The following is a 16,824-nucleotide window of genomic DNA, read 5'->3' as shown; positions in this document are numbered from 1 at the left end:
CCACTGTGCTATGTGTGCCCTGATAGTTGGAGCCATAATGACCTCAATTTCAGTATTTTCTATTTTTATAGTTTTTGAAACTTATCTGATCCCATTAACCTCTGAATATTCTGTCCTATGCAAGAATATCTCCAAAATGAGAAGTAGGACTTTAACTAAAAGTTAAATTTATGCTATCAATCGTCAATCTGCTACTCACCTTTCTTCTATTCCATTATTCCAACTGCCTCCCCTGAAGAAAAGGAAATCCACTCATATAAACACGTGCAAGCACATCCCTGGGTAGTGGTTGTACAAAAGAGAAACCCATTCAGCCCTGATCCAAGTTTCCCTGAGATGCTTGGGATACTGAGTTAACTAGGAAAATCTCTAGATTCTTGAAGTATCACTTTAGATTCCCTCACAGAAGGTTCCAGAGCATAGCAGCTGAACCAGGTCAGTCTAAAGAAGAAATCCAAAGCCAGGCACAATTGGTCACACCTGTAATCCCAACTACTCCAGATGCAGAGATCAAGAGAATCCAGACTCAAGGCTAGCCCAAACATGAAAGTTAAGGAAACTCCCACCTCAACAATGTCAAGTAGGCATATACAGGAGAATTTAAGTTTTAGGCTGGCCCCAGGAAGAAATGTATGAGATTTTCAGAAGAAAAATAAATCTCATACAAAGAACATGGGCCATGCCTTTAAACAGTAGAGCACCTGTATAATAAGTGTGAGACTCTGAGTTCACACCTCAGTAACTCCAAGAGTACAAAATCAAAGAGGCAATATGCTCCAGCAGTTGATCATGGCTATGCAATCTCTCTCTCTCTCTCTCTCTCTCTCTCTCTCTCTCTCTCTCTCTCTCTCTCTCTCTCTCTCTCTCTCCCTCCCTCTGAAACCTGCTACTTGTTTCCAACCTCTTCCTAGTGTGAGACCAAGTCCAGGAATAAGCTACATGAATTATAGGAGGCTCTGGCTTTTTCCAACACTTCTAAGTTCTTGTAATATGGGAGCCAACTTTACCGAAAGCTGCTTGAACGGGGTTTGGATATTGAGTGTCCTCCAAAGGCATGTGAAGGCCTGTTTACCAGAGCAGTGGTATTAGGAAAAGCTACAGACATAGCATAGGTACCTAGTGGGAAGTCCTCTCTTGGCTCCAGTGTGACCATTTGCTTCTCGCATGTTCCTGTCAGAATGGGCCACCATCCACTGCCTCTACCAGTAATCAACAACAGAGCTCTTGGACTTTGGCTAAATAAGCCTTTATAAGCCTTCTGTGTTTTGGGGGTAGTAATCTGAAGCTGACTAATACAGTTTACCTGATTAATTGTAAAGTCTACCCTGGGACATGCAGGCCTTGGTCCCACCTCCTGCATAAGTCTCCACCAGTACCTGGGTTACCTAGGTAACTGGAACACCTGGAAGCAGTCACCTCCCCCCATCTCATGCCTCCCATCACCTGGGAGGGTCCCCGGGGTGGGTCACCCCTTCCGCCATGCCTCTCTACCGTGCACAGAGGGGCAGCAGTTCAGGAACACAATATACTCCCCTTCCTGCCTAAATACCGCATGATATTCTCTTCATTGGCTACCTAATTAAACCTATTTAATTTACCTTACATTAACGATCTAAGAAAAATGATTAACTATGAAGGAGATAACAAGATGCTGTCCGAAAAGTTCCTTTCTCAGATTCCTTTTCAAATCTAATGAATTCCTTTAAGATAAAGAGCTTCTAGCTGACTTTCCAGGAAATGTGGTATGTAGCCAAGCAACTGGCTATGTTACCTACAGTTGCAGCCAGCTTCTCAGTGATAAGCTCACTACTTTGTATTTGCTCTCTTCTAAACTACCTTTTCCTTCACTCGTTGTGTGCAGAGAAAATTTTTTCTCAATTAAGCCAATTCATGTGAAGGATTGCAATAGTTACAAGACAACAAGATAAAATGAAAATATTTTAACAGGTCTAATAAAAACATAATTTAAATTCTACATGCTTTCCAATCAAGTCATGGTTAACATTCCCTTTAGTCTCAAAATCACGTAGAGCACAAATCTGAGAAAAATCTTCATAAATTCTTTTAATCATACATAAATCTAAATTTGACTATTATTTTGAAAGCACAATGTGTTCTTATTTTTAATAAGGAAATAGACTATCTCTTTGATAAATGGGATACATTTTTTAACTCCAGGTTATTCTTTTTCAAGAATAACATCATTAGAATTATCTCTCTTAATTCAGCATGAGAAATTCAATTGATTAATACAAACAGCAAAGCAAGCCTCAGTTCATACATTTGCTATGTGATAAACGTGTCGACTTGAGTCTCCAGTCACCATCAAACAGAAAATTGTAGCAGCACTATCAACAAAATAGTAAATTAGAAATGGTAAATTAGAAATGGAGAAGAAGGAGGAGGAGGAGGAGGAGGTGGTGGTGGAGGAGGAGAGCAGAAGGAGGAGGAGGAGGAGGAGGAGAGGAAGAAGAAGAAGAAGAGGAAGAAGAGGAAGAGGAAGAAGAAGAAGAAGAAGAAGAAGAAGAAGAAGAGGAAGAGGAGGAGGAGGAGGAGGAGAGGAAGAGAGGAAGAAGAAGAAGAAGAAGAAGAGGAGGAGAAGGAGGAGGAGGAAGAAGAAGAAGAAGAAGAAGAAGAATTATTAATTGCTATTGAACATGAAAGGAAAATTTTAGTTCCTAAGCATTTATACTGTAATCTTCTCTACACTTTAATTAAACTCAAGATTTATAATTCTTAAATTTTATTTTAAATGTTATTTTAAAGGTAACTACTTGTCAAGAAGATTTACTGAAGTCTTCCACTTTCTACTCTTAAGTATTTAACGTAGAAGTGACTAATTCCAATCTCCCCTCTAAGGAGTTAATGCCTTTAAATTTGACTCTTGGGAATCTTTGCCTATGGGGGGATAAGGGGGAGCAGTTGCAAGGGGGAGGAACTTGTGCAACATTTTGTGTGCCAGAGTTAGACATTACTGTGAAAAAGCCCCAAGTCCCATAATCCAGGCATTCTACTTTTAAGTAGTGACAGACTGTTACTTTTGATCAAGTACAAGTACAGGCATTGATAGAAATCTTGAAGCATCTATGCTCATGGAATCAGTAGGCTGGAGATCTAAATTCAAATGTATTCAAACAACAGGTATTTTAAGAGAATACAAATATAACTTCAGTGATATATCAATGTAAAAGAATACTAACATCATAATATCTAGGGAGACAAGAGAAGGTCACAGTGGATACATTTCCAAAAGAGTTGAAATATGAAATTTTAAATTTACAGATAGAAAAATGGCCTGATAAAACAATAAGTCATAACAAAAGAATTTTTAGCAGACAATTCAGGAGTGATGAACTCTGAGAGAAAAGATAAAGAATCAAAGAAACTAGCCAATAAATGTTTCTTAATTTGGTGGTATATATGTGGATATTACTATTAACAGTACATATGCTCACATATCTTTGCATGAATACTTCAAATAACATTTTTTATTGAAAAGGTATTGATGTAGGGTAGGTGCCAGTGGCTCAAGCAACTGAAATCCTACTCAGGAGGCTGAGATCTGAAGATTGTGGTTCAAAGCCAGCCCAAGCAGGAAAGTCCATGAAACTCTTATTTCCAATAAACCACAAAAACAAACAGCAAGCCAGAGGTGGAGCTGTGGTTCAAGCAGTACACTAGTCTTGAGCAAAAAGAAACTCAGGAACAGCACTAGGCCCTGAGTTCAAGCTCCAGGGCTAGTACAAAAAAAAAAGAAAAGAAAAAAGTATTTATTTAATCCTAAAGAGAATAATACACTTAAAATTATATAATTGTGACTGATGAAGGATGCTTATGACCAAATATGATTCCAGAATGTCATCTTAATTTAATGATAATGTTTCTAATATATTAATGGGATTGAGAAAATAAAGATAAATGAATAACAGGTATATGGTAGACAGATCATCAGGTGGCCTTTATACTATTACTAAGAAAATAAACCAGAAAGATAAGAATTGGCAGTAAAGTTAGGAAATTCACATTGAGACAATGGTCACACTTATAAAAATATTATTGACAAAGTCTGGGACATATCCCAAGTGGTAAGTGGTAAAGACAATGAAGTAATTTGAAGACTCTTCTCTGAAGATGTTCAAATAACCAAGAATTAAGACCATGGTAGTAGAGGAACAAGGCTAGATAGAGGTCAAGAAGTTAAAATCTTTGTGGAATATGAGTTGCAACCCAGGAGTCTACAGATTTCGACAACAGAGACAAGAGCATTATAATCTGGTACATAGAATTCAAAGTGAAAAGGAGTTAATGAAGAGGAAGAAAGAATCAGAGAATGGCCTACAAGGAGAAACAATGAGCAAGAAATCACCTCCGCCCAGTGGTCCCAGTGATCTGAGGAGAGGTAGATTGAAAACAGTCACCAGGAAAGAAGACTGCAGGGCAGTAGAGACATCAAAGAGCCATTATTCTATGGTATAACACTCTCTTAGAATAGACTCACTTAGAACTAGATTCAAAGCATGAAGTTTTCATTTTATTCAGGTATTTACTATTATTGTTGCTAAACATGATTTTTTAAAGCAGAAAATCAACTGATCACTAGAAAAAATATGGTGATTTTTAACTAGGGATACAGGTGGACCCATTGCAACAATGAGATGTGTACAAGTCGTTATGTGGAAAACAAACTTTACAACTTTGGTGCGGGGGTGGGGGAGCGGCGAGGATGGGGGGGAGGAGGATGGGAAGGGATGGGAAGGGGAAACAAAGGAGGAGGCTACAGTGCTTGATAAGAAATGTACTCATTATCTTGCCCATGTAATTGTAACCCTTCTGTACAGTATTTTCACAGTAAAAAAAAAAGAAAAAATATGGTGATCTCAACAGATTTATACAACCTACTAACACTGGCCTAGGTCTGATTTAACTGCTGCTTCCAGGTTCAGTCTTTGACCCTATTCATATTCAGAAAGAAGGCTGAATTTAATCCAAGCTGAAATTATAATAAATATTTCCTTAAATCCTTCCTTTCTCCTTAGGCCCAGCTTTAGAGGATGTTTCTCGTTAATTCATTCATTCTCATTAATTATTAAAATGATTACAGCAAATTTAGAGTCCCAAAAGATGTTGGGCAAGACAATAGCAACAGAAGTTATTTTGTTGCATTTTATAGGCCTCAAAATGCTACTGTCTATATTTCAAACACTGTAACATCTCAACACTAATATAACAATTGTGTTAATTTGTGCTAAATATGAGGTCACGGCCAATGACTCCATGAAGCCAGGATACTGAAAAGGGCCCATTTCTCAAGATGTGACATTGATGGACTAGCTAAGATTGAGGGCTGACCAGAAGTTTCAACAAATCACTGTTTGAAATGCACTGCAATCTATGACTCCTTTCATCCGAATGTCCTTCCTTCTTCCCTTCACAGAAATCACACTTACATTGTGAACTGAGAGCTCTCCCACCTCCACTGGTGCTTTCCTGAATTTTCCTCATAGTTGGTCCCTCATCCCCAATAAATTCCTTTTTCTACCTCTTTAAAAGACCCAAATTAACATGATGGGTGAGTCAAAAGTTTGAACTTTTAGTAAATGTAATACATAAGCTTTCATTAAAATCTGTAATGCTAGGTAATAGTTCCCTAGTTTTAACACAGATATAAGACTACAAAATAAAAACTAGGTCTTACCTATGACTTCCCTCAAAGCAATCATTTTCTCTACTATGACTTGTCTGAGTATAACCTTCCAGCCCAGAGTGAAGATTACTTGTAAACTCGAGTCCATTCCAGGTAACTCTCCCCTCATTCCTCCATTTAGTCATTCATTCTGACAAAATTGGGGATGGGAAGGTGGCTCAGTGGTAGAGTGCTTGCCTTGCACGCATGAGGCCCTGGGTTCAATTCCTCTGTACCACATAAGCAGAAAAAAATATATTTTTATTGTGAAAATACTGTACAGAGGGGTTACGATTACATGGGCAAGATAATGAGTACATTTCTTATCAAGCATTGTAGCCTCCTCCTTTGTTTACCCTTCCCATCCCTTCCCAGCCTCCCCTCGCCCCCCCACCCAATCCTCCCCTGCCCACCAAAGTTGTAAAGTTCGTTTTCTTTTCTTTTTTTTTAATTTATTGTGAAAATACTGTACAGAGGGGTTACGATTACATGGGCAAGATAATGAGTACATTTCTTATCAAGCATTGTAGCCTCCTCCTTTGTTTCCCCTTCCCATCCCTTCCCAGCTCCACCAAAGTTGTAAAGTTTGTTTTCGACATGACAACTTGTACTTCTCATTGTTGCAACCGGACCACCTGTATCCTTATTTAAATGACTTGTTTTTCCCCTTCCCTTCCCCAATTATACAGACATCAAATATAGTGAAAGCAGGGGTTATACTGTGGGGGAGGGACATAAAAAGCAACAAACAAATAATCTTATAAATGCGTTAGAAACACATGCATGAAAGAAAAAAACATTTAAATACATATATAAGGGTTCATTTTCCTAACATCACATTATCTGACCTTTCCTGCTTGACTCATACATATACTAGATATTGCAAATAAGGGAAGCCATGGAACCTATGTTTCTTTGGGCTTGGCTTACTTCACTTAATATAATTTTTTCCAAGTTTTTCCATTTCCTAAGAAATGTGGCAATGTCATTCTTTCTGATGGAGGCATAGAATTCCATTGTCTATAGATACCACATTTTCTTGATCCATTCATCTACTGAGGGGCATCTGGGTTGGTTCCAGATCTTAGCTATGGTAAATAATGCTGCAATAAACATAGTTGTGCTGGTAGCTTTAGTGTGGTCTTGTTTGTAAACATTTGGGTAAATGCCCAAAAGTGGGATTGCTGGGTCATAGGGGAGTTCTATGTGAAGTCTTTTCAGGAACCTCCATACTGCTTTCCAAAGTGGTTGAACAAGTTTACATTCCCACCAACAATGAAGTAAAGTTCCCTTCTGTCCACATCCCCTCCAGCATCTGTTATTATTAGAGTTCTTGATTTTTGCCATTCTAACTCGGGTGAGGTGGTATCTCAATGTTGTTTTGATTTGCATTTCTTTTATGGCTAGGGAGGTTGATCATTTCTTCATGTGTCTATTGGCCATCCTTCTTTCTTCTTCAGAGAAGTTTCTCTTTAAGTCTTTAGCCACTTATTTATTGGGCAGTTGTTTCTTTGAGGATTTGTTGTTGGGGGATTTAATTTTTTGAGTTCCAAGTATATTTTAGATATGAGATCCTTGTCCATTGTATGGCTAGTGAAGATCTTCTCCCAATCCGTGGGCTTTCTATTGATGTTGCTAGCTATGTCTTTTGCCATGCAGAAGCTCTGCAACTTCATGCAATCCCATTTATATCACCCTGTACCAGAATCAACTCCAAATGGATCAAAGACCTCGGAGTCAAAGCAGACACTCTCAAAACATTACAGGATGGAATAGGAGAAACCCTAGGTCTCCTTGGCACAGGCTGAAAATTTTTTAGTAAAGTTTGTTTTCGACATGACAACTTGTACTTCTCATTGTTGCAACCGGACCACCTGTATCCTTATTTAAATGACTTGTTTTTCCCCTTCCCCTCCACAAATTATACTGAGTGGAGTAAATATAGGAATTTCTGTCTTAGGCTCTGAGTGTAAGCAAGGTTTCTGATCTAATACAGCTTGTGACCTGTAGAGAAAGAGGAGTATAATACAAAAACACACACATAGGGTTAAAAACAAACAATACCTTATGGAGAATAAAAACAGAGTGACATGAGAGAGTATAATAAAAAGGAAGCCATTTTAATACTGGATGGCAAAGGCCTTTACAAAGGGAAGATAGTTAAACTGAGACTAAAGGAAGAGAATGAGCCAATAATGTGAAGTTTGTGGAAAGAACAATCAAATGGAAGGACAGACAGGAAGGTCTGCACTGAGGAAGAGCTGTGGGATGGAAGCATCCTGAGGGAGAGGCTCAAGAACTAAGACTTAGCTGGAGAGGCAGGCAAAATTCGGTCATTTAGGCCTTGTAAAGAGTGAGCACTTTATGAAGTCATTGGAAGATTTAAACAGAGGCTGGGAGAGAATAATAAGATTAAGGAGGCTTGGAAGAATATGATCCAACTTAGGATCTGTAAAGACAACTCTGATTGTCTCTGGAGAGACTTAAATAATCTCATGGCAAGGAGAGGAAGGGTAGACTGCCAACAGGGGAACGCAGGTGTGATAGTATTTCATCACTGTGAACACATACCGGAGAAAGCAACTTACAAAAGGAAGACTTACTTTGGCTCACAACTTCAGAGATTTAGACCAAGATCAACTGACTCTGTTGCGCTGTGCCTGAGACCAAGCAAGATATCCAAGTGGCCACAGCACTTGGCAAGTGAGGCTGCTCACCTCAAAGCAGCTGGAAAGCATGAAGAGAGGAGGAGGGAGAAGAGGAGCAAAGTTTACCATTCAAAAGCACACCACCAATGACTTATTTTCTCCAACTAAGCCTCACTTCCTAATAGCTTGTTCAGTGAACATTAGTGGATTAATACATTGAGAAGGTTAGTGCTGTTATGACCTAACCACTTCTGAAAAGCTCATCAGCTGGAAGTCATGTCTTTTTCCATAGGAGCATTTCAGATTCAAAACCAGAACAGATGAAAGGAAAAGCAGTCAAAGCATAGCTGTATCTAATATATTAGGAAAGTGATTGGTGGGGAGAATGCAAATTCCCTCAAAGAACCCATACCTGTGACATTCAAAGAGAGCAAACATTTGGATACCTGAGAGATTAGAAGACATCAACAGTGAGTAGTATTAGGGAAGCAAGTATTGGGGAAAAGCAACTATCTGCAGGTAGACTGTAGTAACGAACAATTAAAGAAAAAACAGCTTTTTCCTTACCCTTCTTTCCTCTCCAACATTTTGGATGCTAGAGCATTAGATATTAGAAAAAAATAGGAAGGAAGCTATCCACAAACAGTAGCTCCCCAGTGAACAGTAACAGCATCTACTGGGAACTTACTAGAAACAGATATTCTCAGGCCCTTCTTTAGACATGATCAGAAACCCTTGGTATATAGGACCTTTGGTATATAGGACCCAGTCAATAGCAATTAGTGAACCCCTTCTCCCAGATGATTCTGAACCCTGCTAATGTTTGAGAACCACCAAGATAGAACCTCAGAAATTTTAAAGTGTGTAATAATGAATCTTAAGAACTTACATGACCTAAAAAGTGACCTGAGATATTATTAAAGAACGGATTTAGTTTATCTACTAAATAACAGATTTGTAAGATCAAGTCATTGTGAAGGTGAGTTTTGAAAAATTAAAGAGGTGTCTATAGTTTTGTGCATTTTGTGAGTTTTCTGATTTTTAAGACATTTGGCAAAGCCAAGGTGGCACATAGACAGGATAATATAGAAATATGCAGACATTTTTAGGTCTTAAAAAGAAGATACAATAAAAACAAAGTGTTGAGAAAAAATTATATTAAGTGAAGTAAGCCAGTCCCAAAGAAACATAGGTCCCATGGTTTCCTTTACTTGCAATAACTAGTATATGTCTAGGATAAGCAGAAAAGGTCAAAAGCTGTGTACATAATAACCATATAAGATGATGCTAAGCTAAATGAACCCCAACATAAGGACACAAGAGGTTTTATCTTTGTCACTGTTGTTTTTAATGTATTATGTGATTTTTTTTGTTTCTTTTGTATGTTCTTTGCCCATGGTATAACTCCTGTTTACACTGTATTTGATTCTGGTGCCAGGCATCTTGTATATACAGTTTTCTAATTTGGGGAGGGGGAAATAACAAAATGCTGACACAAGGATACAGGCTGATCCATTGTAACAAGGAGATGTACAAGACACTATGTTGAAAACGAACTTTACAATTTGGGGAGGTGGGGGGGGGGAAGGGATTGTAGGGGAAAAACGAGGGGGTAATAATGCTCGATAGGAAATGTACTCATTACCTTACTCATGTAACTGTAACCCCTCTGTACAGTATCTTTACAATAAAATATATATTTTAAAGTGGTATCATTTGTTTATTTTAGCTTTTTAGCCTAAATTCTTAGGAAGATAATATCCCCCAAATTAGCCAAATAAGAACCTTCAAAATATACTCAGTTCAACCTAAATTCTTTGAATGATAGAACTATAATTAGATTACATTAAGAAGTCTGTCTTATTCACAGTTTCTTTTTGAACCAACATGTTGTTACCTTCTGAAGCTCTTTTTACCCTTCCCTCAACTCTTCTGGGAAGCAGCCATCTTTGCAGCTGTGTGTGGCAACAGTGACATCCAGTGGTTACTTTGTTAAAGTGCATTTTCAGGGAAAAATTGAAAATGACATTACAAAAGCAATACTTTACAAAATGGTGAGCTAAAGACAAAGGGGAACTAATACAACAGCGATACTCACAAGACATTATGTTGGAAATGAGCTGTACAACTTGGGGGTGGGGAGGGGAAAAGTGCGATAAAAATGAGGGAGGGGCTACAAGTTTGACAAGAAATGTACTCACTACTCACTACCTTACATTTGTAACTCTACCCCCTCTGTACATCACCTTGACAATGATTCTTTTTTAAAAAGCAATACTTTCTGCATTTAACATTTCCAAAAGTCATCTCTAGTACCATTCAATGCAATATATTGAATAACAATACCAAGTACATACAATAACAATTCAAAAAGGTAGAGTGAATAAATAAGCTATATTTTAAATTTTACATTGTATTTGCTTATGACAAATATGTGTTGGAAACTAGGGAATTTCTGGACATAAACTTAATTTAATTTGGTTTACCCAGCATGCAGTTATTAAGGTCAGCACTTTCTGCTGAAACATTTAGAATTTTTGACCCAGTGCTGCTATTTATTGAAGTAAAGAAATACTTAATCAAAATTTATTTCCTTTTACAGTTTAGCGTTTCAAATATTCATATATGTGAATACTTTAGATTACACACCTCATTATTATTTTTCTGTTCATAAATGAATAAATAAAACCGCCGTATTTAGTGACATCCATTAGCAATAAAGAATGCATGCAGGTTGCTGAGCACCCGCTATAAGTACCCCAGGTTATAAGAATCTACTCCACTGTGCATTGTCTTATGCCGGTCTTAAGTAGGCTCACGTTAATATCTACACGGGAAATTTTACTGCACAGTTTTTCTTACTCTGTGAGAGGGTCAAGTCCAACCCTGCACAACGTAAGCTTCAATGTTGTCCCAACTGCAACATGTCGGGTGTGCGTGTGAAGTTGTGGAAGACCATATCGGTGTCCTATCCTATTTCTAAAGCATTAGTACCAATGTGGCACTAAATCACAAAAGTGTGGTCCCAGGCAAGAGCGTTGTGTTTCAGCCACATGCACTTGTAACATAATCATCCCGAATGGCATCTTTCCAACCTTAATTGAATCAAGATTTTACAGGACATCGATACTTTGCCACTGGGCGGTGGGAGAGGGTGAGTAACAAGAAAGACTAGAGATGCAATGGCTGTTTTGGATTCCTGTGTGTCACCAAAGTCCGCAGTCTCTGTGTTCTCAGATCTTCTGAAAATCTTTTCTGTTTAAAACCTGGCCCAAAGTTCCAAGCCACAAAGGTGAGGAAATGAAGTATTGCTTGTATGCTTTAACTGGACTTTCACCACAAGTGATCCTTGCAAACACTTCCATTCATCTCACGCGTGTCCTGCAGTCATATGCCGCCTTTGCTGAAGGCTCGCTCCTCTGCACCTGCACATCCAGCTAAATTCTAAGCTACTTAACAGGAGCCCTTCTCATGGTTTCTGCTCCCCTCTAGGGTAGTAGTCACATAGACTCTCCTTTTTCTCATTTAAAGCCACTGAGCCGGGGAGGAGGGGGGGATTGATGGGGGGGGCAGTAATGGGAAGGGATGGAAAGGGGAAACAAACAGGAGGCAACAATGCTTGATAAGAATTGTCCTCGTCCGGCTGGGAAGGTGGCTCCGTGGTAGAGCACTTGCCTTGCATGCGTGAGGCCCTGGGTTCGATTCCTCATCACCACATAAGCAAAAAGAAAAAAGCCGGAAGTGGCGCTGTGGCTCAAGTGGTAGATCGCTAGCCTTGAGCTGAAGAGCTGAGGAACAGCGCCCAAGCCCAAAAAAAGAATTGCCCTCGTTATTTTGCCCATGTAATTGTAACCCCTTGGTACGGTATCTTCACAATAAAAAAGAAAAAGAAATGTATATATGTATATGTCAACAGTGGACTCTAGAGAGGAACACTATTTATGTGTCACCAGGATGTAAAGTATCCTGCTGAAGAAGTTTTAAATAAAGCAACTGAAAATTAAAACTTGTTGGTTGCAGATACAAAAAAAAAAAAAAAGCCACTGAGCCATTCATCCATCTATTCTTTCTCCAATAACAAACCCTGAGTCCCATCTTTTCACAACCATTTAGTGCCTGAAAGTGTTACTGAAACAAGCTACCACTTTCCCAAGGAATTCAGTCCCCAGAATAGTCCCCTTATTAATCATATGTGATGTATTTAAACCAGTGTTTACCAGAACAGGTATGTTCTTTATTTATGTGTTATCCATGGCTGATTAACTATAAAATGATACAAGTGAACTTTTAACTGTAAGGTATCTTCTTTCACAGTATTCAGTCATATAAAAACTACCTTTCCAAGACTTGGAAAAAATTATATTAAGTAAAGTAAGCCAGGCCCAAAGAAACATAGGTCCCATGGTTTCCCTTATTTGCAATAACTAGTATATGTCTGAGTCAAGCAGAAAAGGTCAGATAAGTTGATGTTAGGGAAATGAACCCCAAGATAAGTATTCAAAACTTTTTTTCTTTCAGGCATTTGTTTCTAACATATTTATAAGATGATTTCTTTGTTGCTTTGTATGTCCCTCCCCCAGGGTATAACCCCTACTTTCACTGTATTTGATGTTGGTATAATTTGTGGAGGGGAAGGGCAAAAACAAATCATTATAGGGTTACAGGTAGATCCATTGCAACAATGAGATGTACAAATTGTTATGTCAAAAAATGAACTTTACAACTTTGGTGGGGGGAAGGAGGGGAGGACAGGGGGCAGGGGCGGGGAAGCAAAGGAGGAGGCAACAATGCTTGATAAGAAATGTACTCATTATCTTGCCCATGTAATTGTAACCCCTCTGTACAGTACGGTAGTTTCACAATAAAAAAAATTGACTTAAAAAAATTACCTTTCCAGTCATTTTAAAATTGTATTTGAATACAAGTGTTCAAATAACATAACAGAATGGGTTTTCTTTAGCATGTATATTAGCATCTTCCTAACAATAAGTACAAATGTATGAATATACTCAAGTGTTTCATATCTTATTTCATTACCAGCAGCAGCATCTACTTCTGCCACCTTCCTAGTGACCCTGTTCATTATAAAAGTTTTTAAAGACAATTGCATTACATTTAGAAATCGTATTTCAGGTATAATTCCACAACAACTATTTCTATCAGTTCCTACTCAGTAATAATCAAGTCTTTTCCTAGTAGGAATAAAGTCTTAAGTTCCTCAATGGTCTACATCATTGTTTAGTTTCCAAAGAACATTTATATGTGCATTACGAAATACAAGTATTAAAGCTGAAAATGTATTTCTTTAATGCATTCACAATAATACTTCATTAGTTTAGAGCTTGTTGATTAAAAAATAAGTGTGCCATAGATTGCTACATTTTCTTAAAATAATCTATGAAAATATTGCCTTGGTAAAAATTTCCTATGCACACATTCTATTAAAATAATCTATGAAAATATTTCATTGGTAAAAATGTCCTATGCACACATTCTATTAAAATAATCTATGAAAATATTGCATTGGTAAAAATGTCCTATGCACACTTTGAAGAGAAATGTAAGCAAGGTCACTTGGAGTGGGTGTGGGTTATTTCTCTGCAGTTCCCCAAAGAACACATAACAGTTTTGTTTTCAGTAAATATCCGGATCATCTTTTTCCACAGATAATGTAAAGCATTTTGGGGTCACTTTAAACTCAGTGTCTGGGCTTCCATATATAAACTCATTATTTTCTCAGTGACACTGTCTTATTTCAGAGTTTCAGAAACCAGGTGCAACCCCAATTTATAATTCTAACCCGGATCTCTCCCCTGAATAATTATATAAGGTATAATTTACACAGTAAAATTCACCAACTTGAAGTATTAGATTTTAGTTTTAACAAATGAGTAGAGTCATACAGCTACCTTGACAATCAAAATATAGAACATTTCCAGCATCCCAAAAGTTCGCTTTTGTCTTTTTGAAGCTACCGTTATCTCTCTGTCATTATAGTTTGATCTTTTCTAGAATTTTAGGTAAATTGAGTCATACTTTGACAATGGCTACTCTCACTTAACAGTATCCTTTTCAGATGCATTCATATCATTGCATCTAGTAGTTCTTTCCTTTTTATTTCTGAGTAGACCTTCATATATAGATGTGTTACATTTTTAATTCATTTTTAGTTAAGGAACATTTTTAATTTTTCTGTATTTTAGCTGCTAAACATAAATATCACTCTGTGCCCCATTTTATTGTAATTTTGATTTTGTTTCTGGTTCCCTTAATAACAAATAATGTTGAGCATCTTTTCATATCCTTGTTCGCTATTTGGATAATTTACTTGAAGCCTATTTTTTAGCAACTGTGTGACTTTTTGTAATAGTCATAATAATTTTTTATATTATGGATACAAGCCTGATTTTTATTGTTGTTGACTATTTGCTTTAGTTTGGGCAGTACTAGGGTTTGACTCATGACCTTACACCTGCTAGGCAAGACTCACTTAAACCATGCCACCAGGCCTACCTTTTCTTTTTCTTAAAAATGTATTTTGAAGGGCAAACATTTTTCATTCCAATTAACTATCTTAATCACCTCCCCCCGCTCCTTGGAAAAATGCTTCCTCAGAACCAAATAAAAGTATTTACTTATGTTTTCTTCTGTAACATAATTAAAAAAGGATGTGAGGATTCTGGTTCCACAGACTATACTACGTCTCTCAGCCAGCAGTTCTCCAACTTTAGTTAGTAAAGAAATCATCTGGCTTTCATTACAAACTCTGAGTCATTCCAAGTCCATACATTCCAATTGTGTAAATGGGGACTGAGAAATGTGCACTCTGTAAGCACCACTCACAATTCTACAGTCCGGTTGCAGAATCAGAGTTCAAGTTGGCCTGACTGATCTATTTCCCCAACTTTATCTTTAGTGTCTTCTCAATAATGACCAGAAGGTGGCATTCATAATGCTCTATTCCAAAAGTAAAAATATTTGTACACAGTGCTGGGAAGGTGTCTCAGTGGTAGAGTGCTTGCCTAGCACGCATGAAGCCCTGGGTTTGATTCCTTAGTACCACATAAGTAGAAAAAGCCGGAAGGTGCGCTGTGGCTCAAGTGCTAGCCTTGAGCAAAAGAAGCTCAGGGACAGTGCACAAGCCCTGAGTTCAAGCCTCAGGACTAGCATAAAAACAAAACAAAAAATCAAAAAAACAAACCCACTCCACTGTATGTAGCATATTTGTACACAACCACAGTTGGCCCTCTGGGACTGTGGGCTCCATAGATTAAATCTATTTGAAAAAGAAATAATGTCTCTGATGAACATGTATGGGTTTTCTTATCATTTTTCCTTAATCAATAGTCCCAACATTATTTACATAGCATTTGTATTATGTTAATTATTATATCTACAGATAATTTAACATAGCTAAGAAGATGTATGAAGAAATACATAAATACTATATCATTCTATTAAAGGGACTTGAACATTTTTTCCCCATAAGAAAACATAGCTTAAAGGTTAGTCTTGAAATGTTTCAAGGCTTTGTTGTTTGGTTGGTTGGTTTCTTCTTTCTTAAATATCTGTAGCCTATTCAAGAATGGCGGCGATTGGAACTCTCTTAATTTTCTTGAACACTTTGTTTCAAGAGTTCGTAAGATATCTTCTTTCTTAAACTTCTCCCCTTGAGTTCAAGATTGTGAAGTGATTGGTCAATCATGTCAGAACCACTTCCTGCTAAATGAGAGGAGGAAAGGAGCCAAAGACAGACCAAAAGGGAAGACTAAAATAGACCTTCTCACATGGGCTTCTTCCCCATCTTCCAGTGAGGTTGGGATGGTTCTGCACCTATAAAATGCAAGCCACATAGTGTTGCAATTGACTGTGTCCCTGAGCTGCTGGTAAGTGCTTGGAGTGGCTACAGTGTGGCTTCCTCGATGATGAGAGGAACTGAAAAAAGGTTGCCTGCCTTAGCTGATCCTGAGGAAGCAGAGATGGGTGAGACTCAAGGGGCAAAGCACAAATACCCTAGTGGCAAGATCCAGGGATCCCTTCCCTCACAGATCCTCACTCTTCTACCAGCTGTGAGGAAGAGGAGGAGAGAGGAAGAGGAGATGAGGAAGTTGGTAAGTATCCTTGTAAGAGGCATCAGTGCTCCACTCCTGTACAAATTCCTTTTTTGTTTTAGCTTTTACTGTATAGATACTGTACAGAGGAGTTACAGTTACAGGAGCAAGGTAATGAGTCCATTTCCTATGGAGCATTGTTTACCCTCTCCTTTATTTTTCCCCTACCATCCCTTTCCTCCCCACTGCCCCAACTCCTCCCTCCCCACCCAAAGTTGTAAAGTTCATTTTCAACATAGTGTCTTTCCTGTACAAATTTCTTTTTTTTAATTCATTTATTTACTTTTTATTTGTGAATATACTGTACAGAGGGGTTACAATTACATGGGCAGGATAATGCGTACATTTCTTACCAAGCATTGCAGCCTCCTCCTTTGGTTTA

At 38.0% G+C, this 16,824-nt stretch overlaps 1 pseudogene; it reads left to right on the top strand.

Annotated features, from left to right (window-relative positions):
- The first annotated feature begins 16,256 nt into the window (after positions 1-16,256).
- Positions 16,257-16,824, top strand: part of LOC105982731 — a 27,247-nt pseudogene continuing 26,679 nt past the window's right edge.

Source organism: Dipodomys ordii, unplaced genomic scaffold, assembly GCF_000151885.1.
Source record: "Dipodomys ordii isolate 6190 unplaced genomic scaffold, Dord_2.0 Scaffold17, whole genome shotgun sequence".
Taxonomy (NCBI): Eukaryota; Metazoa; Chordata; class Mammalia; order Rodentia; family Heteromyidae; genus Dipodomys; species Dipodomys ordii.
Note: the sequence above shows the minus strand (reverse complement) of the source record. Positions and strands in the feature narration are given on the sequence as shown.